Here is a 23,797-nt window from a genome sequence, read left to right on the forward strand (position 1 = left end):
AAAAATTGCATACTTTTTGTTAGTTTTTATAAAATAACAAGGAATATAAAAGTGACAGTTCTACTGTATTCAATACAAGAATGAATGGGTTAAATTGACAAGTGCCCAAATGATGCTCAGGATGGTCACTGCAAAAACAAATGTGTTTCGCAAGTGATTCTCCGGGATAACGGATACATGGCCAACCGATAAAAGGACAACTACTGATGTGCAATTGTGAGTATTAAAAAATGTTGATGCTGGGGAAGAAAGGGAGGAGATCTAAAGCATTGAGCTACATCTGCAGAACTTGAAGATATATTTTGAGACAAGGTCACTCTAATTGTGTAGGTTAGACTCAACTTCCTCTTCCACTAATTTAAGCCCACTGAGGTGCTAGGATTACAAGCATGCATCAACAGGACCAGCAAGATTTACTTTCATGGTAAAATGAGAAAGTGCATGTACTCAGGATATATGTCTTATAAATTCAGTATTCTATTATTAGCTGTAGTACAAACTCCAAATATTCCCATTGATGGTAAGCAGAAATATGCTGCAGGGAATCTGGCCACATGCTGTAATACATATAGACTGACAATGTACTTCACAGTGTCTTTTACTTTGTGAAGTATATCAGGTTCTTCAGGTACAAAATAGATATAGTTTTAGTGGTGATTACATAAGAGGTAAGTAATTTATTTTCCCAAGGATAATTGAGACAATGAGAAAGTGAGAATTGAGACAATGTACTTCACAGTGTCTTTTACTTTGTGAAGTATATCAGGTTCTTCAAGTACAAAATAGGTATAGTTTTAGTGGTGATTACATAAGAGGTAAGTAATTTATTTTCCCAAGGATAAATGAGACTTGGCAAGCTATCTTCACTGGATTAAGGGTATTTAATGCAATGTACACTTGTGTTTTCATGACACCACAGTTTTAAGCAATATAATTCCATTGGAACTTAAGCAGATTTTGTATTCAACAACACAGCATTAAACATATTACAAATTACATGAATGTTAAAATGGAAATGAAAACTACAGGCCACAGGAAACCAGCTGGGACTCATGGCCCAGTGTATGTGTTTAAAGATAATCAGTACACACCACAAACATCATGCACTGGTCCTTATAAAGTGATATGCCATTGTATAAATTCACAATTCAGTAAAACAGAACATAATCTGAATCTTAATTTAGCAAATTTACTTTTTACTGTGTTGACAGCTCAAAATTTAGGTTTCCCTTCATGCCATTACTTCAGTATTTTTGGAAAAAACAGTAATAATTACAAAATATATAATGCATTCACAGCATCGAGGAATAAAATAAAGGCATTTGCATGATACATCTAATAACAACATTTCCCCCCAAACAACTCCATATTTAAGAAAAACTGATTTCAAAATATGGTTACTCATAAATCATGCCAAATTTTATAATTTCTGGAGATATATATATATATATATATATTGTGATGTACTATTGGAGACAAGTTATGATTCTGTCAGTATGGCACAATCAGAAATTCACAGTAGTATGGTTTACATTTGGTACATGTGGGGAAACCTTACTAGCAAATAAAGATGTAATATAAACATAACAAGTAAAATTCTGATGGTTAGAAAAACAAAGGTTTACTTAAATAACAAATATTGGCTCCACCGAGAAACAAAATCAGGCAACATAATTTACATGGTATGATATCCAGTGATGTTAGGAAATCAGCAGATGTCTTGTCACAACTTGGAAAACATAACATTCAGTAATGTACAAGTTACGTGAAAAGAACACAACTTTGTCAAAAACACATACTCCAACCTCTACAAATGTATACCTTAATGCCAAATATTGCATCAACTTCAGAAACATCATTTATGAAAGAGAAAATGAAGCATGTGCATCAAAAGATTAAAACAATGCCATGTTAAAATTACAGTTCACAAAAAAATAAGAGACTAGACTAATATCACTCTGAACAGTAAATAATAGTATTGCTCAATTTTATATCATAATGCTACAGAATTAGCTTGGGGTTTCTTAGTGTCATTTCTTCTTCAGAGTATCTGTTCATTACATTATGCATTATATTATTTGTTCAAATAAATAGGTTAGAAATTCTTCCGATGTGTGAATCTCTATGTGTATATCTATCCTTTCTGTGTTATAGGGGAAAACAGATCAAAATAAGACAACAAAACAAATTCCTAGAAAATCATGATATGAACGAGACATATAAGACCACAATATTAGGAGATATAAAGTACTTATTATGCTTTCTCTTGTTATTTTCAATAGAATTGTCCACATCATCCGGGACTATACAATTAAGCATAACATTATATAGCTATTTTTATAAAAACACAATTTGAAGACGTTGTAGGATGTGAAAGCAGTTAATAATCAAACCTGATGTAGAACCCGTGGTTTCCTGCCAGGACCAGCAAGTCAGGCCAAGGCACGGAATATAATCAAGTCTGGAGGAACTCCCTTCCTCATCTGGGGACCAGCCCGTGGTTGCCCACTGGGACCAGTGATTTGGGACCAGCAAGTTGGAACCAGGGAGTCGGGCCAAGGCACAGAATTCTTCCCCAGTCTGGGGTAATTCTCTTCCTCACCTGGGGACCAGCCAAAGGATTCCTGCTGGGACCAGCAAGTGGGGCCGAGGAACAGATTCCAATTGCAGTGTGGGGGATCTCCCTACCTTGCCAGCAGGTTCGGCGTAGGCATGGAATCCCGTCCCAATCTGGGTGAACTCACTCCCTCACTTGGAACAACACTTGAAGCTTGAAAATACAGCAAAATGACAAAATGAGAGACCAAATGCAATCTCAAACATTCAGCCCATCCCAAAAAAGCCTAGGAGTCATGTGCATAGAAGAAAACACATTCACCATAACGGAAATACCTGAAATAATAGTAACTGAAATAAAGAAGCAACTTTGGGAAGTATTAAAGAAATTCAAACTAGAAATTATCTCGTAGGTAAAAAAAAGAAATGTTAAAAGAAATGAAGGAGATTCTGAACATATCTAAAGAAGACACAGTTAAAAAATTTGAGGAACTAAACAAAAAGATAGATTCCCTGGATGAACTCCATAAGAAACAAACAGAATACATAATGCAGATGCAAAGTGATATACAGGAAATCAAAAACTCCACTGAAAGTTGTAAAAACTGCCTCAATGAATGCAAAGATAGAATCTCAGACCCCAAAGACAAGATTGCAGCCAATGAACAGGAAAGGAAAGATCTTTCAAAAATAACAAGAAATCAGGAAATAACTATTCAACACCTGCAAGATGATGCAAAGCAAAACAACACAAGGTTGATAGGGATAAATGAAAAAAGGAGACAACATAAAGGATGTCAAGACAATATTTAGGGAAGTAGTAGCTGAAAATTTCCCAAACACGATACTGGAAACTGATATCAAGATCAATGAAGCATATAGAAATCCACATAGCCATAACCAAAATAAATCTACACCCTGACATATAATAATGACCATCCCAGAAACTGAGCAAAAAAATAGAATATTAAAAACTGTCAGAGAAAAGAGACAGAACACCTATAAAGGAAAATGTATCAGAATCACAGCAGACTTCTCAGCACAAACAATAAAGTCAAGAAGAGCATCCAGTGAAGTATTTCAAATCCTAAAGGAAAATGAAGATTTCCAACCTAGACTGATGTACCCTGAAAAACTGTACTTCAAAATCAATGGAGAAATAAGATACTTCTATGACAAAGAAAAGCTGAAAAACTTCATGATCACCAAGCCAACCCTGCAAAGAATACTGAAAGACAGCCTAGATACATTTAGGAAAGAACCTCTAAACAAAACAGACAGTTAAAAAGAGCAGAAAGATAAAGATGCAACAGCAGAAAGATAACATATCAACAATAAACCACTATACAACAGTTCCAACCATTAATGTAAATGGTCTCAATGGACCAATAAAAGAAACCAACTGTCAGAATGGATTAAGACACAAAATCCAACCATATGCAGTCTGCAAGAAACCCATCTAAACCCAAAAGGATACTCACAGACTGAAAGTCAAAGGATGGAAAACAATATTTCATGCAACAGGAACCAAAACAAAACAAAACAAAACAAACAAACAAAAAAACAGAGGTAGCTATTTTGTTTGCAGACAATGTGAACTTCAAGCCAATAATGATCAGAAGGGATAAAGAAGGTCACTAAATACTGGTTAGGGGAAAGCTCCAAGAGGAAGAGAAAACTATCTTAAATTTATGTGCACGAAACTCCAGAACACCCAATTATATAAAACAAGTACTAACAAAAACGAAAAATCAAATTAGCAGTAACACAATTCTAACAGGAGATATTAACACACCACTGACACCAATGGACAGATCAACCAGACAGAAAATGAGCAAAGAAATAAAAGAACTGAATTGCACCTGTGAATAAATGGACTTAATAGACATATACAGAGTATTCCACCCAACAAAAGAATACACATTCTTCTCAGTATTACATGGGTCATTCTCTAAAATAGACCATATATTAATACACAGAGCATATTTAAATAAATGCAAAAGGGTTGAAATTATCCCTTGCTTGCTACCAGATCATACCACGATGAAATTAGAAATTAATGATGAAAAATACTGCGAAAATCCCACAAACACATGGAAACTGAATAACACTGTTGAGTAATCAGTGAGTCACAGAGGAAATTAAAGCAGAAATTAAACAATACCTACAAACAAATGGAAACACAAATACAATGTACCAGAATCTGTGTGATGCAATGACAGCTGTTCTCTAAGGAAAATTTATGGCATTAGTTCCCACATTAGGAAAACAGAACGAATACAAATAAATAACCTGATGTTATACGTCAATCATGTAGAAAAAGAAGAGCAAGTCAAGCCCAAAGCCAAAAGAAAAGAATACATTATAAAAATCAGAGCAGAAATCAATGCAATAGAGACTAAAAAAACAATCCAAAAAATCAGTGAATCAAAGACTTGGTTCTTTGAAAGAATAAATAAAACTGAAAAGCTCCTAGCCAACCTTATTTGAAAAATGGAAGAAAATGTTCAAATACATGCAATAAGGAATAAAAGAGGTGAAATTACTACAGACCCTATTGAAATACAGAAGATCATCAATACCTATTTCGAAAACCTCTACTTTCAAAGGTTTTATAACACAGAGGAAATAAACAGATTCCAAAAGCATATGAAGTACCAAAGCTAGGTCATAAGATGTAAATCTACCCAAATTCTATTAATGAAATTGAAAACATAATAAAATCATTACCTACAAAGAGGAGCCCAGGCCCAGACAGATTCACTGAAGAATTCTGCAAGAAATATAAAGAAGACTTAATGCCAACACTCCACAAACTCTTCAATGAAATGGAAAGGGAAGCAATCCTTCATAAATTGTTCCTAGAAGCAAATATTACTCTAGTACAAAAGCCAGAGGAGGACGCAACTGAAAAAGAGAACTACAGACCAATCTCCCTAATGAACAAGGATGCAAAAATCCTCAATAAAATATTGGCAAATAGGATGCAGCAAATCAACAAGAAGATCATATATCATGACCAAGGGGGATTCATCCCAGCATGCAGAGATTGTTTAATATATGTAAATCAATAAATGTAATACACCATATCAATAGAGCCAAAAGTTATAATCACATGATCATTACTATAGATGCAGAAAAAGCTATTGATAAGGTCCAACATTCATTTATGATAAGAACTTTGCAGAAAATTGGAATAGATGGTCCTTACTCAATATAATTACGGCTGGCAATGACAAAACAACAGCCAGTACCATACTAAATGGTCAAAAATTGAAGGCCTTTACTTTAAAATCAGGCCCAAGGCAAGGATGACCCTTATCACAGCTCCTATTTAATATAGTACTGGAAATACTGGGCAGAGCAATTAGACAAGAGAGAGAAATAAAAGGTGTAAAGATATGAAAAGAAGTTAAATTATCATTATTTGCAGATGACATGATACTTTATATAGAAGATCCCCAAAGTGCCATTGAAAGATTCCTAGATATAATAAATTCAGTAATGTAGCTGGATACAGAATCAATACTCAAAAATCAATAGAATTCCTACACACTAACAATAAAGTCACAGAGACAGAAATAAGAGAGGCCACAGCCTTCACACTAGCAACCAAAAAAAAAAAAAAAAAAGGAATTACTCTCACGAAAGAAGTGAAAGACCTATACAGGGAAAATTATAACACACTGAAAAATGAAATTGAAGATGATCTCAGAAAATGGAAAGACATCCCTTGCTCATGGATAGGAAGAATAAGTATTGTGAAAATGTTCATTCTCCCAAAACTTTTATTCAGATGCAATGCAATCCCGATAAAAATACCATCAACATACCTCATAGAACTTGAGAAATCACCCCTAAAATTCATCTGGAATGAGAAGAAACCTAGAATAGCAAAGACAGTTAGAAGCAGCAAAAGCAAGGCAGGAGGTACCACAATCCCTGACTTGAAGTTATACTACAAAGCAACTGTAGTAAAATCAACATGGTACTGGAAACAAAACAAAGCCGAATATCAGTGGAATAGATGAGAAGATACAACCACCACTACAAACACACTCAAGTACATTATCTTTCATAAATGGGCCAAACATGTTCACTGGAAGAATGACATTCTGTTTAATAAATGGTGGTGAAAAACTGGCTCTCCATATTCCTAAAACTAAAACTAGACCCATGCCTATCACCATGTACTAAAATAAAATCTAAATGGATCAAAGATCTCAATATTAAAACAGAAAAATTCAATCTATTGGAAGACAAATTGGGTAAAAACATTGAAGTCATAGGAGTAGGTAGAGAATTGATGAACAGGACTCAAACAGCATGGGAAATGCTTCCCAGAATCAATAATTGGGATCACCTCTGATTAAAAAGTTTCTGCACATCAAAAGGAATCTCCAGTATAGTGAAAAGAAAACCCACACACTGGGAAAAAATCTTAGTGAACTTCCCCTCAGCCAGAGGACTTCTGTCTAAAACACATAAAGAATTTTCAAAAATGAGACCACCAAAATTCAAAGACCCAATCCAAAAATGAGCATCTGAGATGAATAAACAATTTTGAGATGAAGAAATACAAATGACAAATAAATACATGAAAAAATGTTCACCATCAATGGTCATTAGAGAAATACAAATTAAAACCACACTGAGATTTCATCTCACTCCGGAAAGAATGGCCAAGATCAAGAAAACCACCAACAACAAATGTTGGAGACACTGTTGGGAAAAAGGAACTCTCTTGCACTGTTCATGGGAGTGTAGACTGGTGCAACCATTGTGGAGATCAGTCTGGAGTTTTCCAGAAAGCTGGGACTGGAAGCACCTTTTGACCCAGCTATTCTACTTCTAGGCATATTCACAGAACTGAAAGCATCATTCCATAGTGATATATGTGCTCCCATTTTTATAGCAGCATAGTTTGTAATATCCAGATCTTGGAAACAACCTAAGTGTTCATCAACTGAGGAATGGATAAAAAAGTTTTGGTGTTTTTATACAATGGAGTACTACTCAGCTATAAAGAATGATCACATTGTCATATAAATAAATGGACACAGCTTGAGACCATATTCAGAAGTGAAATCAATCAAACTCACATGTATAAATACTGAATATATTCCCCAGTATAAGAAATGATAATACATAGAAGTATGTGGTAATCATGATACCCAATCATATTGGTTTGAATCCATATAATGTTTTTACTCATTAAGTGCAATGGTTTTATCCTGGTTTTCTCGATTTTAGTATCGAGGATAGTACGAATAGCTATTCTGAAGAAAATAAAACATCATAAAAACTAGTGCTGATTTAATATCTTCTTTGGAACTCCCATCAAGCTGTTGTACATATTTCCACTGGTTTTAACATGTGGTGTCTTAATATATTTTACTGTATGTGATCGTATAAATAAAAAGTTTTACAGGCAAAGAGATAATATAGAAATCGTTGTTCATTTTCTGTTAACTGGCTCTAAATACCCTGTAATTCTTTCATACCCTTGAATGGCTTCACACTGTCTCGATATGATTGATTCTATAGTATACGAAGTTATACTCAAATAATTCAAGGAAAGAGGCACTATGGTGACTACTATTATGTTAGATTATCTGGTGGTGAAACAAAATGATGCTTTAATTGTTCAGTTCTGACCTGTGTTGTTCTATTACACTGTCTTTTTTATCTCGATATCCACCCTTTTTAAAAAAATATTCTTTTTATTCTTTTTCTATTAAAGGAAAATTAAATTTAAAAATATTGGGATATATTATAGTAACTATTTGTTTTGCTATTTATCTGATTTGAACCCCAGTATTGCTCTCCCCATCTTGTTCTGCCTGATTTTACTATATTCTATTTTGTTTGATAGTATCAAGTTTGAGAGTATAGGCAACCACTTTGTAGGCAATAAGATTTAATATGATGCCCATTATGGTTTGACTATTATCTTCTTTTGAAATCCTGTAAGGTCTCCAGTGTAGATTTTATTGGTCTTGTTCTCTACTGTTTTGATCAATTCTATTATACCTGATTATATAGCAACTCTTTTTAAAAATAGCAAGAGGCACAATAGTAACCATTTTTGATCAGCTGATATTCTATTTTTGATTCAAGTACTATGCCCATCCTTATGTTCTAACCAAATCTGTTTTGTTAACTCACTTGAGGTTTTATTCTCTTCAAAAAAAAGTAATAAGAACTATGGGAGTAAAAAAATCTCAAAAGTGTAATTGTTATTGTGAAGAAGAGAGGAAATGAAGGTGGTCTAAAGGATAAGTGCCTGTTTGAGTGTGTAGGAAGGAAAACCATATTACTGAGCTTTTGTTGGATCATTGAACAGAACTGTCTGCAATCTCGATGTAGGAATGTTCACTTTAGATGCTTTAATTTTATAATTTGGACAACTGTTTCAAAGAAGACAATATATAACCTATTAACTAGTGATTCCTTACTGTATTTTTTTTCTTGAAATTATGTATTATTTGTATCCTTTTACTGCTTTGTGTTTTTATGTCCTTTTTTCTCTTTAAATAAAAAAATTAAACCTGGAATTTATATGTTTTATTTATTTAATTTTTTTTTTGGTACTGGGGATCAAACTGGAAACCTCACACTTGCCAGGCAGGGGCTTAAGCCACTGAGCTAAATCCCCAGCCCCACAATATATATCTGTCACATCTTATCATCTTCAGAGTAGTTGCCTCTACTGTTGGACTTGATACCAGCAAGCATACCAAATGTGAATAAAATCAGTCCAGGCCAAATAACATTCAAACAAACCAGCTTCAAATAACATCAGTCATAGTAAGACAGTGTAAGTAATATAGGGTTTCAGTTTTAGTTAATAGAAAATTAAGGACAGATACCATCATAGTATAACCTTCTATTTTTGGGTTATCTCTCTGTGCCCTCAAATCTAATGAGTAGACAGACCACAACAAAATATAATCAAAATAAACAGAGCAACAGAACTACTGTAGCTTTTAAATCCTGATACACTTTTAACAATGTCCTCTGCCTTCTTTTTTTAGGCAATTCCTCGCCTTTCTCCTTCTAAGGATACAATTATTCACTGTTCAGAGTGATATTGGTTTAGTCTCTTATGTTCAATTTCAGCATACATAAAAATAAAGACGTCAACTACGAACAGAATGAGACACATTATGGTAATCATTATCAACTTCCCCAAAATCAGTCTTGAAGTTCAAAAAAGTGTGTATCATTCTGTAATTATCTGATTAGTTCTATAATGTTCAGTATCTATTCAATGCATGTGAAGATGGGAGCAAATATTTTGAAGAAAACTAGAGACAGTAAGATAGAAAATGAACATCTCAGTGGACTTGATGTGAAACCTGTGTTTCCTTAACTTATTTTCTTGTGAACTGTTCTGTTTTGTCATGTTTAGTCTTACCATCTTTAAGATAAAAAACAAGTTTGTACAACAGATAAGCATATTAATAAGTTCCTGTTGGATCACTGAGGTGAACTGTTCACAGTGTCATTATTTGAATATCACTTTGTATGCTTTAATTTTGTGACTTGAAAAATTACTTCTAAGATAACAATATGTAACTAATCAACTAGTGGTTTCTTATTGTTTATTTTTCAGAACTTCTGTATTATTTCTACACTTTTTGGTTTTTTTTCTTTAAATAAAAATAATTCATCAAAAATATAAAAATTAAGTTTTAAAGACAAAATATTAAGTACATAGACACTATTTATATTTGAAAGTGAAAAGCCCATTTCAGTTTACCATGTTTAATTACAAGATGCCATGTTGAAGCACAAAGACACTTTAAAAAATCTAAAGAGGTATAAGTGATTAACTGAAAACCATAAAAAATATGTACTTGAGTAGAGCTCCACTTCAGATTTGTCATTTCTGGAAAATTTTTGAAGAAATATTGACATCAAACTTCTGTATTGATTATTTCTTCAGGTCTATTTGGAATTTTTAAACTAAACTTAGATCTAAACTGTCTGAAGAGTGCTGCTTTTTCTATGTATTTAACAACAAAAATGGATTGCCGTATTTCTCACAATGTTAATACACATAGGATCCAGTGAGCTCTTTCAGATATGCAGCAATGATCATGTGCGCTGAGATAAATCCATAACACATAGGATTTATCTCTTGTGTTAATTTCTTCATATATTTCACTTACAATCTGGCTGCTGAAAGTGTCTCCACTTGCTTACGTAGCCAGTGGTTCTACCGAGTGTGAATTCTTTCATGTGTTTTGCAATAACTGTGTGTGGTAAAAGCTTTGCCACATTGTTATATACATAGGGTTTCTCACCAGTGTGAAGTCATTGATGTATTTTACAAAATCCATGTGTGGTGAAAGCTTTCCCACATTCTTCACATACACAGGGTTTCTCAACAGTGTAAATTTTTTCATGTATTGGACAATGAGCATTTCTGCTGAAACCTTTCCCACATTCCTTACATATATAAGTTTTCTTCCCATTGTGAAGTTTTTCATGCATTATGCAATATGTACTTGTGCTCAAAAAATTCATGATGCTTACATGCACTGGTTTTTTCTTGAGTGTGAACTTTCATGTTGCTTACAACTTCCCTGTTGGGTAAAAGCTTTCCCACACTGCTTACATATATAGGGTTTCTCGCCAGTGTGAATTCTTTCATGTTGCTTACAATGTCCATGTGTGGTAAAATCTTTCCCACATTGCTTACATACATAGGGTTTCTCTCCAGTGTGAATTCTTTCATGTATTTTACAATTTCCCCGTGTGTTAAAAGCTTTACCACATTGCTTACATACATATGGTTTCACTCCAGTGTGAATTATTTCATGTGCCTTACAATGTCCATGTGTGGTAAAAGCTTTCCCACATTGCTTACATACATAGGGTTTCTCTCCAGTGTGAATTCTTTCATGTTGCTTACAATGTCCAGATTTGGTGAAACCTTTTCCACATTTTTGACATATATAGGGTTTCCCTCCACTGCAATATTTTTCATGGATCTGAACATTGTGGTGTGTTTCTGCTTCTTTCACATTTACATTACCTTCTGCAGTACAAAGGAATACTTCTCTACACTAATTCCAAGATGTATGTCCACAGGATTTCCCTAGCTTTTCATTTCTGTTAAAAAAAAAACCACATATCAGATTGATAACCATATTACTAAGTTTTTATGGGAGAGTTGAACAAAACTGTTTGCAGTCTCACTGTTTGAATCCCACTTCATATGTTTCACTTTTGTATTTCATCAACTATTTCTATGAGCAGCATATGTAATCACTGTCTTTAGATTTCTTACTGTTTATTTTCACTTTGAAAGTGGTATCATTTCTACTTACTTTGTTTTTTTTTACTCTTTCCTTACATTAAATAAAAAAATAACAAACATTCACAGTGAAAAGGGTCTCAGTTTAATGACTGCATTAATGTCAAGTTTTGTTTTTAATGCCTGCTAAGAAATTCTGACCGTGAAATAACAGAATGGCCTTGTAAGACATGTTGAAAACAACCATTCCCAAAAGACTGGTACACATTTGGCAATCTTAAAATTTGGTACCTTTTGAAATGCAGAATCTTTAGCTTCACTTTGGGCAAGGGTACATATGTGTATCACATACAGATCATCCTGATATGTTTCCCCATCACAATCTCCCTTCTGTGCTTAATCTGTAGTTCCCTTTTCCATATGGTCAGTCTTACTTTTCTGTATTAACTTTCTTTCATTTCATTCCACAATTTATATTTTGGTTTCTCATCTAAAACAAATCCTGTGACCTTTTAGGTGTTATAGCTGAGCTATTTCACTGAATTGATGGGAGAAAGAATCACCTATTTCTTATGGCAAATGACATTATATTATTTATTTTTTGATATTATATAATACATTTTTTTCTTTTCCATGTTGGGAATGAACAAAAGCTATTAGCATAAAATCTATAGCTTTTTAAATCTGTTTTAAGACATTTTCGCTGATCATTCAGCTGTGATGTTTGAACTTGAATTTGCCATTCTGCAAAATCTGATTCCTAGTGTGCTGGATTTACAAGAATGCACAATCACAGAGAGTCTATTATCATTTTCCTTCTCCACAAATCCAGTGATAGATAGCTAAGCTTCTTCAAGGCCTGATCTATTATAACTTGATCTGCTTTGTATATGAGCAAGCATGTATCAGTATTTTATGTGGATTTTGAATTTTTAAAAATATATCCAGAACAAGTATGAGCAGATCAATTTCTAGAGACAACTGCACACTGATATTCAGAATGAGTGCACTTAACATTCCACCAGCCTTCTAAGAATTTTAGTCAGAATGGTTGATTCTCTAGAGCATCGCTTGGAAACACAAGCACTCTGTTTTATTTCAAATTCTATTGCAATCTTACTAATTTTTAGATAATGAATGTGTTGTATTCACATGCATATATGGGTTGAAAAACTGAAGGGAGAATGTCATAACTCAAAGTGTATGCCTTTTGTACACATCTCTATGCAATGACATACATTTTCATGATTTAATTCACTCATTATACATACCCTAGCTTATACATCTTCGGAGAATATTACTGACAATAAATTGAATGGTGCCTCATTTCTTTGGCGGTCATTTTTCTGCTGACTCACTAATTACTCAGGAACGTTACTTCTCCTTATGAGTGCAAATTACCTTAAGTATCTCCAGTAAATTCTGCATTCTTTTTCAGCTTCCTGGATATCCCCAATCCTCCTGAATTGTAGACATACAAATACCAGCACTCATTAGAATAATATACACAAATTAATAGATTTTGTTTAGAGTTATGATTTAATGTGTCCAGGTCTGAGCTATTTTTAAAAATATTTTCACATTGTTTTTAATGAAACAGCACTGATGAGCGACATACAATATTCTGATAGCATGAATGACAAAAGTATTTTGTCCTTACCTCTTGCAGTCATGTTCCTAAAGGTTTCACCCATCACATCTCTGTTGAGGTTCTTTTGGGATAGACTCAGCAAAGTCCACTCCTCATTGCTGAAGTTCACAACCACATCCTCCAAGGTCACCACCTCCTAAAGCATCATACGTATATTTCTCACATGAAGGTTGAGACACCAGGTTTGGGAAATCTTAAATTCTCTCCTACAAATCTGAATCAAAAGCAAAGTGTGGTGGTATATATCTATAATTCCAGCACTCAAAATGCTGAGGCAGGATGGTTTCAGTGAGTTCAGGGCAATTCTAGGCTCCACAGGGTATTCAAATCCAGCTGATATACATACAGAAAGCTTGTCTCAATAAAACAAAACAAAACTAAACAAATACAACCAAACAAAACAGCTGAATGAAGACTGATTTCTTCAAATTTAAATCCATGTCTTGGTCATTAATTTTGTGTATATGCACATTTTTGAAGACAGCAAATTTGATGATAGATTGCAACTCACTGCTAATGTAAGAGTGAAATAGGAGCACTGATTCTTGTGCTGAGTCACTGCAATATTCCCTGTGTACTGTCTCTAAAGCAGAGCTCACATTGAGAAGACTGTTGGACCAGCATCCACAAAGCACAGAAGCATATAAATATCCCATCAATCAAATGGGAAGCCAAACAAGCACCTCCCTTCCCTGGTAAGTGGTGATGATGTGCCAGACTGGGGCCTATCCAGGGGGAAACCAGCAGCAGCTCCTGAGATCCATGCCATGCTGGAATTTAGGACACTTGGAAGGCAAGTAAGCACCACTTCTCCCTGGTAAGCGGTGGCGGTCTCGCAGAATGCGGCCCTTCCAGGGGGAGAACCAGCAGCAGCTCCTGAGATCCACGCCATGTGGGAACTTAGGACGCTGTGAAACCAAACAACCGGACTGTCTCCCTACTAAGCAGTAGTGAACCTACTGATGTACGGCCTAGAATCAAACATCCCACTTGCCTACCCCTCTTCTCCTGTCACCCCCCCACCCCCGGTAGCAAATGGGAACCAGAAATCTGAGCATCTCCTGGGAAGCAGACCATAACAAATAAGGGGGCCTTCCTTCTAGTATCTCTTTGGAGGCAAATATTTTTATTACTGTTTTGCTCTATTCAGATTAATTCAATATTCTGTTTTGATAAGTACTATAATGTTCTGTATTTCATCTCATTTTGATATACGTGTTTGAAAGAACAACTATTGGGGCTGGGGATTTAGCTCAGCGGCATAAGCACCTGCCTTGCAAGCAGACAGTCATGGGTTCGATCTCCAGTACCGATAAAAAGGAAAAAGACAAAAAAAAAAAAAAAAAGAACAACTATTATAAAGATAATAAAGTATACTGTGATACCTATTACTGTTATCACAGTAACCAGTTGTGAAGTTGTGTACCATTTTCACTGTATGATCTTAGTTGGCCTTATTCTGCCTTGTTCTGTGGTATTTTACCACTTTCAAAATTTAAAAAACGAAAAAAAATCTCATCAATCACTTTGATAGGCTACAGATAATGTCTCTTCAAATCTCATTTAGGCCAGTGAATACTTTGTTCTTAATATACTTCAGCAGCATTTTGAAACATGAATTTGGTTTCATAGAACAAAACATAAATAACATCCAATATGGTACACAAATAATAACTCAAATGTTAGTGAAAAATGCTGTTTTTAAAAAATAAGTATATAAAATGGAACGAGGCCCAAGCTGTAATTTATAGCTCACTGTCACCAAGCATTCACTTTCAATTCACATATAAGAAATATGTCCTGTGAGGCTGGTGAAGGACTTTTCCTTGAATTTGGGGCTATCCTAAGTTACAGAGCTGTCTAACATAGAGAAACCCTGACTGTGACACCCCACAGACAAAGTGAAACTTGAAAAGAGACTGCATAAGACACCTTTGGTTTGTTTTTAAAAATTATAGCCATACAATATGGAAAAATTCCAACAATATTCACACTTTCTGAGAAACAATGTGGATATCTGCCATACAACAAAGAAAACACTTGCATAGTTGGGTATTTAGCTCAGTGGCATGAACGCCTGCCTGGAAAGCATAGGTCATGAGTCCGATCCTTGGTACAAAAAAAATCCACATTTTACCTTCATGACACTGGGGCATAATTAGAGATAATCCAAGTTAGATCTCAAGTACGGAACAGAAAATTCATGGGTTGACAAGGATGTGAAATACTGATTGTTGCCAGAGCTGGTTTTGATCACCTCAAGGATGCAATCAGAACCCAACTTTAACTTCACACTTACTCTAACAACTACCTGAATTTCAGTGAAGACCCTCTCTGTTGTATGTCCTGCTATTGGCTTCCAGCGTTCTGTCAGTCACTTGTACATCCTTTCCACGCTTCTCTGATCCATCCTCTGCAGGAAACCCTTAATGCCTAACTATTGATATCACTGCAAAATTTCTGTTTAGAGCTTCTCATTTACACCACTTAGTAAATTCCATTGCAGAGCATTTCCATATTTAAACTGTCTATGAACAACCAAGCCACTAAATCAGCTCTTAATTCAGAGATGACACACCTATTCCTTTCCACTCAGAAGGATATCACGTGTATATGTCCATGCAAATGCCTAAATTTCAGAATTTTTCGATGAGAATTTAACAGGTAGCCCTTTCTGGAATTTGTCCTTCACAAATTTTTACCCTGTCCTTGATAACACTTTCATATTTGCTTCATTTTTCTCAGACTTCAAAACCCTATGGCTGTTCTCACAAACCTAGTCTGTGAGCAGGCGTGCCAAATAAATAATTCAGTATGTTCTGAAATTATTTTGCACTGATCTGTATAATACACAGGAGTTCATGAGTTGTTTGGGAAGCCTTTTTCCACTGAGGCACACTACTACACATCTCTGAATTCTCAGGACATTTGAGACTACCTGTCATGAGGATGGAAATATGAGAACATACTATAAATTAAGGAGATCACTATAAATACAAAAAAGCCCAAGTTTAAGTTGAGCCATTGTGGCTATGAGGCCCTGCATTACAGAAATTAAGAAACTTTGGACATTCCAGATCTGCTACTCTGAGGAAAGAGAGCAGAGACCTAGCTCATTACTGCTCTACAAGCTACAAAAAACATCATAGTCAGGGTCTTCCCAAGCTCCTTCCAATGCCTAAGATGGTGGAGTTACCAGGCCAACAGTGAATTTCAAAGATGATACTTGAGTCTGCTGCTGTCATAGTGAAGCCAGGGTTCTGGTGACCCCAAATTACCCTTGCCAAAGGCAAGAGGCAAAAGGGATAGTGAATGTCCCATGGCCAAAGCTGGAGGATCTCAGCAGCTGAAGCCAACTAAATACCTGAGGCTATTGACACCGGAACTACTCCTAAACACTTGTAACTGTTTTCACCCAATCCATCCTATTTCTCGGCTCCTATCCACAACCTCACTATTCCATGGATCCAGGATCTCTCAGGTTCTTTGCTAATCAGGAAACAGGACATCAAATGTATTAAATGAGATCCAGCAACCATTTTGCTACCACTGTTGTACTCAGAACAGGTAAATCATGCTGAGACACCAGAACAGACAGAAGTCACAGCCAGCAATATCCCACCTCATTGGACAGTTCATATACCCTGCCCCTTCATCACTGATTGACTCCTGCTCTACTGCTCGCCTTCTGAGTCAAGAATCAACAGGGAAAGGAACCCCTCCCTGCAAGAGATGAACTCAAAAGATAGACTGTAGTGCAGAGACTTCTGGAGCTGCCATTCTTCTACAGTGGTGAACTCAGCTTGACCAGAGGAGTGTTTGTACTGAAGAGCTTTACCTCAGTCTTTTAATTTTCAAATACATTTTATTTCAATGAAAAAAGAACACATCAACTAAAATTAAATTTCAAAACATGTCAATCGGGGGTAACACTTGAATATACATTGCACACTGTAATCCCCAGATCATTCACCCAGAGCACAAGACATTTGTAATCAATTATCCAAACAGTACTGTTACAGGCACATGAGTTTTTTAAATAGTATTGGCATAAGGCAGGGCTAGGTCCTCCAAGGAGTCCATGCAGGAGACGAGATACCGTGCAACTATGGGGAAGACTGACACCTCATGCTATGGGCCAAGTCTCAAGACAAATGATAAGCAAATTTATCCATATCCTAAAGACTGATATTCTAAATAGTGCCTTAGCACTCTGAGGGGGTCAGGAGTCACCATTCAAATAAAAGTATGCTTATTCTAAGGACTGACATTTTAAATATCTCCTATCATCCTGATGAACTCAGGTGTCACCCTCCCAAAACCCTAAGGGAAAAGTCACTGCTGCCTAAGAATGCCTGCTTCCTATGTGACTCCCTTCCCCTTTGTTCCCAATTTAATCAACTTTTACATGAACTTATAATCTTATTGGCTACCATAGCTCTGTCCCCTCTTATGCCCATCTGCATTGTGAGTTCCAATTTTTCCCCACCTTAAACTCATCTTACCACATGATTTTACTCTACAAAGTTCCCTAGAAAGACAGTGTTTGGCATCCTGCTCAGGACCCCTTCTCTCTCTCAGGTGGCTTTCTTTCTCTCAAGAAGTATATTGTGCTCTTAATTTCTGTTGTTCCTAAAATTCATTCTTTGACTTTAGAGAACACAAACTCATACCAGACATAGAAGGTCAGGAATTTCATTCCACTATATCATGGTATGGTTGCCTCTATTTCTAACTAACTCAGCTACCTGTAAATTTAAGAATTGTTTATCAATTTGACTTGGAGTAACTGTAGCAAATAAAATGTTCTTAATGAATATATGGATATATATCATTAAATTGAAAAAACGATTATCACAGTTTTTCTACCTAGCACCAGCCAACATTTTCAACTTTCAAGTATGTGGGAAAACAAAAAATAAAACCAACTAAGAAAATAGCAATCCTATAAGGGACAGTATATCATTCACTGTAACACCCATGTTATCTGCAGGTATTTCATAGGCCACAAAAGAAACATTGAGCCTATTAAATACAAAGTATCAGTTTCAATAAATGTGCTCATAGCACTGCATGGTTGACAATTGTGATTTTTTTTTCTGTATGAGGGATTGAACTCGTGACCTTGTGCTCTCCAGGAAGCTCCTTGTATCCTTGAGTTCAATCTCCAGACCCAACTACTTTAGATACTAAATATGACTATTAACAATGTTTAATTTGCCATTGACATATTTAGTTATAAATTTTGTAAATCTTAATTTTCACAAATGAAATTATTTTCTTTCCTTGCAGTTTAAATTACTTTTTTTTAGGTACCAGGCATCAAAGCTACAACCTAGCACTTTCCAGGCAGGTGTTTCTGCCTCCTAAGATAAATCCCTGGCCTGTATTAATGAATATTTCACTTTATTCATTCAAATAGAACTGTGATTTTAGCAAAGGATATCAATGTGGAGAGAAATTGATATACAATGAGAGAGGAACTGGAACCTCAAATAGTTAATGCAAAAAACTAAATACAACAATCACTGCTACAGCACAACTGAAGAAAGCCAGACCTGAAGGTGAAGATGCAGTGACCAGATCTTCATGGTCCTGAAGAGAAAAACAACAGTTTGAAATGTACTACAGTTACCACCACCTCCTCCAGGAAGTTCAGATGGGCATCAATTACCATACTCAATGACCAGAACACCTGGACTATTGTTCCCACAAAATGCCTTGGCTCTTTCCACATACCTTTTCTGGCTGACTTGTTCCACTGTTGAATATTATTAGTTAAGCAGCTATAAGCTTATAGGTTGATTGTAGTCTGAGACCCACACTGTACCCACATTGTGACTTTCCTGTATAAATGACCCCTGAGAATAGGTCTGGGCCAAAAACCCGAAGACCACTCCTGAAAATTCAGGGCTATTCTTTCTTTTTTTCTAAGAAAATTTTTGAACTTCTTTTGGTTTATGACTTCATTTCTCAATGTTGTGAGCCATTAAACTTGCTGCATTTGATATCAAACAGGGCAGGATTATATTTCTCTTATCTCAATTTAAATATGAAGTGTCTGCTAAAGGCATTGTTCCAAAGCCAGAATTTCAGGCTGCTTGTTTGCCCTGAGTTTAACATTTCCATGAGCTTTTAGAAGTCCTCAGTCTAGTGAACTGCAAATGTATTGGAGGAAGGAGGTCACTGTTGTCCTGTAGCACAATAGGTGCCATTCCTAAGTCTGTGTTAGTCGCTCCCTCCTGGATGCCACTACATGGACTTCTTTCCTCTGCAACATCATTCAATAATTCCCATTTTACATAACTCAAATTTCACTCAGCTCTATTATTGTTTGTTTATAATAATTTTTCTGTCTACTTGGTTGCTTTTTTTTTCATTTTAGTTTTTGATTTTAAGACATAGTCTCACTTTGGAGTTCTGGGAAGCCTTGCACTCACTATGTAGGTTAGGCTGTCTTTGAATACATGGCCATTCTCCTGTTTCAGCTTCTTCATTGCTGGGGAAAAGAGGTGGGCATTATAGCACATGGCATTTGTCTTTTTTCTCCTCTCCTTTTCACTACTATTCTTTCATTTCAGTGTCACTGTCATTTAATCCTGGTGTTTGCTTGTGTCAGTAAGGATTCTGCAGCTTGAGGTGATTTTGTGAACAATAATATAGGAAGCCAAGCAACCCAATTGAGAAATGTGAAATTTCATTAGCTGCTCTCAGCACCACTTGTATACAGAACCCCCACCCCCATTTCAGGATCTAAACAAGAGGCTCTGAACTGAAAAGTTAGAGATGTTTTAAAAGATAGAATCACCAAAACATAGTTGGAAATAATTTATCTAGAATCTTATAATAATTTTTGGATGACAACTGTATTCTGCTTCTTTTGTTGAGCAGGTTAATTTTTTTCTTTGGGTACAGCTCATTTTGCTTTTCTCCTGGGACTTATACCCTGAGTGATTTTCCATTTTTCTGAGTGAAATACAGGGCACTAGTTAAATGCAAAGCTCAAGATGGCATCTATTAAGCCAACCTACAACACAGCTAAGTTACAAGCCTCAATATTTTCTAGGGTAAAAACACACAGATCTATAATCCCAGCACTCAAGAGGCTCAGACAGGAATGCTGCTTTGAGGTTAGGGCAATTTTGTGCTCCATAAAGGGTTCAAATCTAGCTGATATACATAGAGAAAACTTGTCTCAATAAAACAAAACTAAACTGCGCAAATAAAAGCAAACAAAACAGCTGAATGGAGAGTGATTTCTTCAAATTTTATTCCACATCTTGGGGATTAATTTTTGTATATATACATTTTTTGAGACAGCAAATTTGATGCTATATTGCAACTCACAGCTAATGTAACAGCCAAATAGGAGCACTGATTCTTATGGTGAGTCACTGCAAGAGTCCCTGTGCACTGCCTCTAAGGCAGAGCTCATAGTGAGAGCCTGCAGGACCAGCATCCATAAAGCACAGAGGCAGACAAATATCTCATGAATCACTTTGATGTCCTAACAGTAATATCTCTTCAAATCTCATTTAGGCCACTGAGTCCTTTGTTCTTAATATACTTAAGCAGTATTTTGATATTTAAATTTGGTTTCATAGAACAAAACATAAATAACATCAAATATGATACATAAATAATAACTCAAATGTTCATGGAAAACTGATGTATGTAAAAAATGTATAAACAATGAAATCAGGTACGAGTTTCAAATTATAGCTCAGTGTCACCAAGTGATCACTCTCCATTCAGATATAAGAAATATATCTTGGGAGGCTGATGCAGGAGAACTTCCTTGAGTTTGGGGCTAGCCTAAGTTACAGAGCTGTCTGAAATAGAGAAACCCTGACTGAGACACCCCACAGACAATGTGAAACTTGAAAAGTGACTGCATACGACACCTTTGGTTTGCTTTAAAAATTATATCCATACAGTATAGAAAAATTCCACAATATTCAACATTTCTGAGGAACAATGTTAATATCATACATAGTATGCAGAAAACACTTTCAGAGTGGGGTATTTAGCTCAGCAGCATGAACACCTACCTAGAAAGCTTGAGATCATGAGTTCGATTCCTGTTACAAAAAAATTTCAAATTTTGCCTTCATGACACTGGGTCATAATTAGAGATAATCAAAATTAGATCTCAAGTGAAGAACAAAGAATTCATCGGTTGACAAGGATGTAGAATACTGATTCTTACCAGAGCTAGTGTTTTTCACCTCAAGGAAGAAATCATAAACCAACTTTAACTTCATGCTTACCCTAGAACTACCTGACTTTCAGGGAAGACCCTCTCTGTTGTATGTCCTGCTATTGGCCCTCTGCATCCTGACAGTCACTTCCACATCCTTTCCACTCTCATCTGATCCACCGTAAGCAGAAAACCCTTCATGACTAAACTATTGATATCCCTGCACAATTTCAATTTATGGCATCTCCTTTACACCACTTAGTAAAGTCCACTGCAGAGCATTTCCATATTTCAAAAATGTATATGATCAACCAAGCTATTAAATCACCTCTTAATTTAGAGATGACACCCACATTCCTTTACATTCAGAAGGATATCACTTGTATATGTTCATGAAAATGACTACATTTAGGCATTTTTCAATGAGAATTTAACAGGCAGCCCTTTCTGGAATTTGTCTTAGCAAGCCCACTTTACCCTGCCCTTGATGACACTTTTATATCTGCTTCATTTTTCTCAAAATTTAAACCTCTATGGCTGTTCTCCCAAACATCATCTATGAGCACATGTGTCACATAAAGTATGTTCAGAAATTCTTTGCTTTGTGCTGTATAATACACAGCATTTCATCCGGTGTTTGGGAAGCCTTCCTCCACTGAGGCACATCACTACACATCTTTGAATTCTCAGAACCTTTGCCTCCACCTTTCATGAGCATGGAAATATGAGAACATAGTATAAATTTAGGCCATCACAAAATACATAAATGCGTAAGTTTAAGGAGAGCAGTTGTGGCTATCAGGTCCTGCAGCACAGACATTTATAAACTTCTGGATTTCATATCTGTTGCTGACAGGAATGAGAGCAGAGACCTGGCTTATTACAGCTGCACCCAGCTTGAAAACACATCGCAATCAGGGTCTCCTCATGCCCCGTCCTGGGCCCAGACTGTTGGAGGAGCAAGGGCAGCAGGCGAATTCAAAAATGGCATTGTGGCCTGGTGGTATCACATTGATGACAGCATTCTAGGGACCCAGAACTGTCCTGGCGCCAGCGAGAGGTAAAAGGGACAGAGGATGACTCACTGCTAGCACTAGTTGACCTCAGGGTCTGAGGCTAAGCACACAGGCTCTAGACAGCACAGCGGCTTCTCACCACCTGTTTTTTTTTTTCCTTTTCTTTTTCTTTCTTTCTTTCTTTATTTGTTTTATATTTTTTTTTAGCCTTTTTCCTTTTTATCGGTACAGGGGATCGAACTCATGACTGCCTGCTTTCAAGGCAGGCGCTTATGCCAATGAGCTAAACCCCCAGCCCCTTCTCACCACTTCTAACTGGTCTCAACCCGATTCCACCCCATTTCACTGCTCCCATCCCATAACATCACCATTGCGTAGTTTGGAGGTCTCCCAGGTTCTTTCTAAGCAGTCCACAGAGAATAGAAGCAAAAAATGGTGGTCTATCAAACATTTAGTGCTCCCTTTTGTGCCCTGGCCTTGCAATTGACGCCATGACACCGGAAGACACCGCCTACCTTGGCCTACCTGATTGGACAGTTCTTACAGCCAGCCTCTTCATCACTGATTGGCTCCTGCTCTCCTGCCTGCCTTCCCCACCAAGAATAATTGCAGAAAGTAAAATACCCTGTAACTGTGGATCCCCAATGAAAGATGGTGGAGGCTTCTGGAGCTGGCTGTTTTCTGGAATGTTGACCTCAGCACGTCTGATGGGTATTTGCACTGAAAGTCTTTACCTCAGTCCTTGTTTTTTCTCCCAAACCCATTTTATTTGAAAGTTAAAAAGTAAAAAATGTGGTCCAGGGATTTAGCTTAAGCACCTGCCTGGCAAGCTAGAGGTCCTGCATTCCATCCAAGATCTGGCTACCACAAACTGCTGCTATAAAAGTGGGTGCACATATATCACTGTGGTATGATAATTTTTATTCTTTTGAGTAGATACCAAGAAGGAGAATAGCTGAGTTGAGTGGGAACTGTAGACCTAGTTTGTGTGGAATCTCCACACTGATTTCCACAGTGGTTGCTTTACCACCAACAATGGAGAAGAGTTCCTTTTCCCCCCACAACCTCTCCAGCATTTGTTATTGCTTGATTTCTTGACAGTAGGC

At 36.2% G+C, this 23,797-nt stretch overlaps 1 long non-coding RNA gene across 1 annotated transcript; it reads right to left on the bottom strand.

Moving 5' to 3' along the window:
* Positions 1-1,175: 1,175 nt before the first annotated feature.
* On the bottom strand, positions 1,176-23,191 carry LOC134474921 (uncharacterized). The gene is made up of 3 exons (XR_010045855.1): positions 23,060-23,191; positions 13,485-13,611; positions 1,176-2,770 (listed from the first exon to the last, which is right to left on the bottom strand). It is a non-coding gene; the product is annotated as an uncharacterized LOC134474921 (long non-coding RNA).
* Between the last annotated feature and the right edge of the window lie 606 nt (positions 23,192-23,797).

The sequence above is a fragment of the Cavia porcellus genome, unplaced genomic scaffold, assembly GCF_034190915.1.
Source record: "Cavia porcellus strain 051 isolate PalLab524CR breed Dunkin Hartley unplaced genomic scaffold, mCavPor4.1 scaffold_43, whole genome shotgun sequence".
Lineage (NCBI taxonomy): Eukaryota > Metazoa > Chordata > Mammalia > Rodentia > Caviidae > Cavia > Cavia porcellus.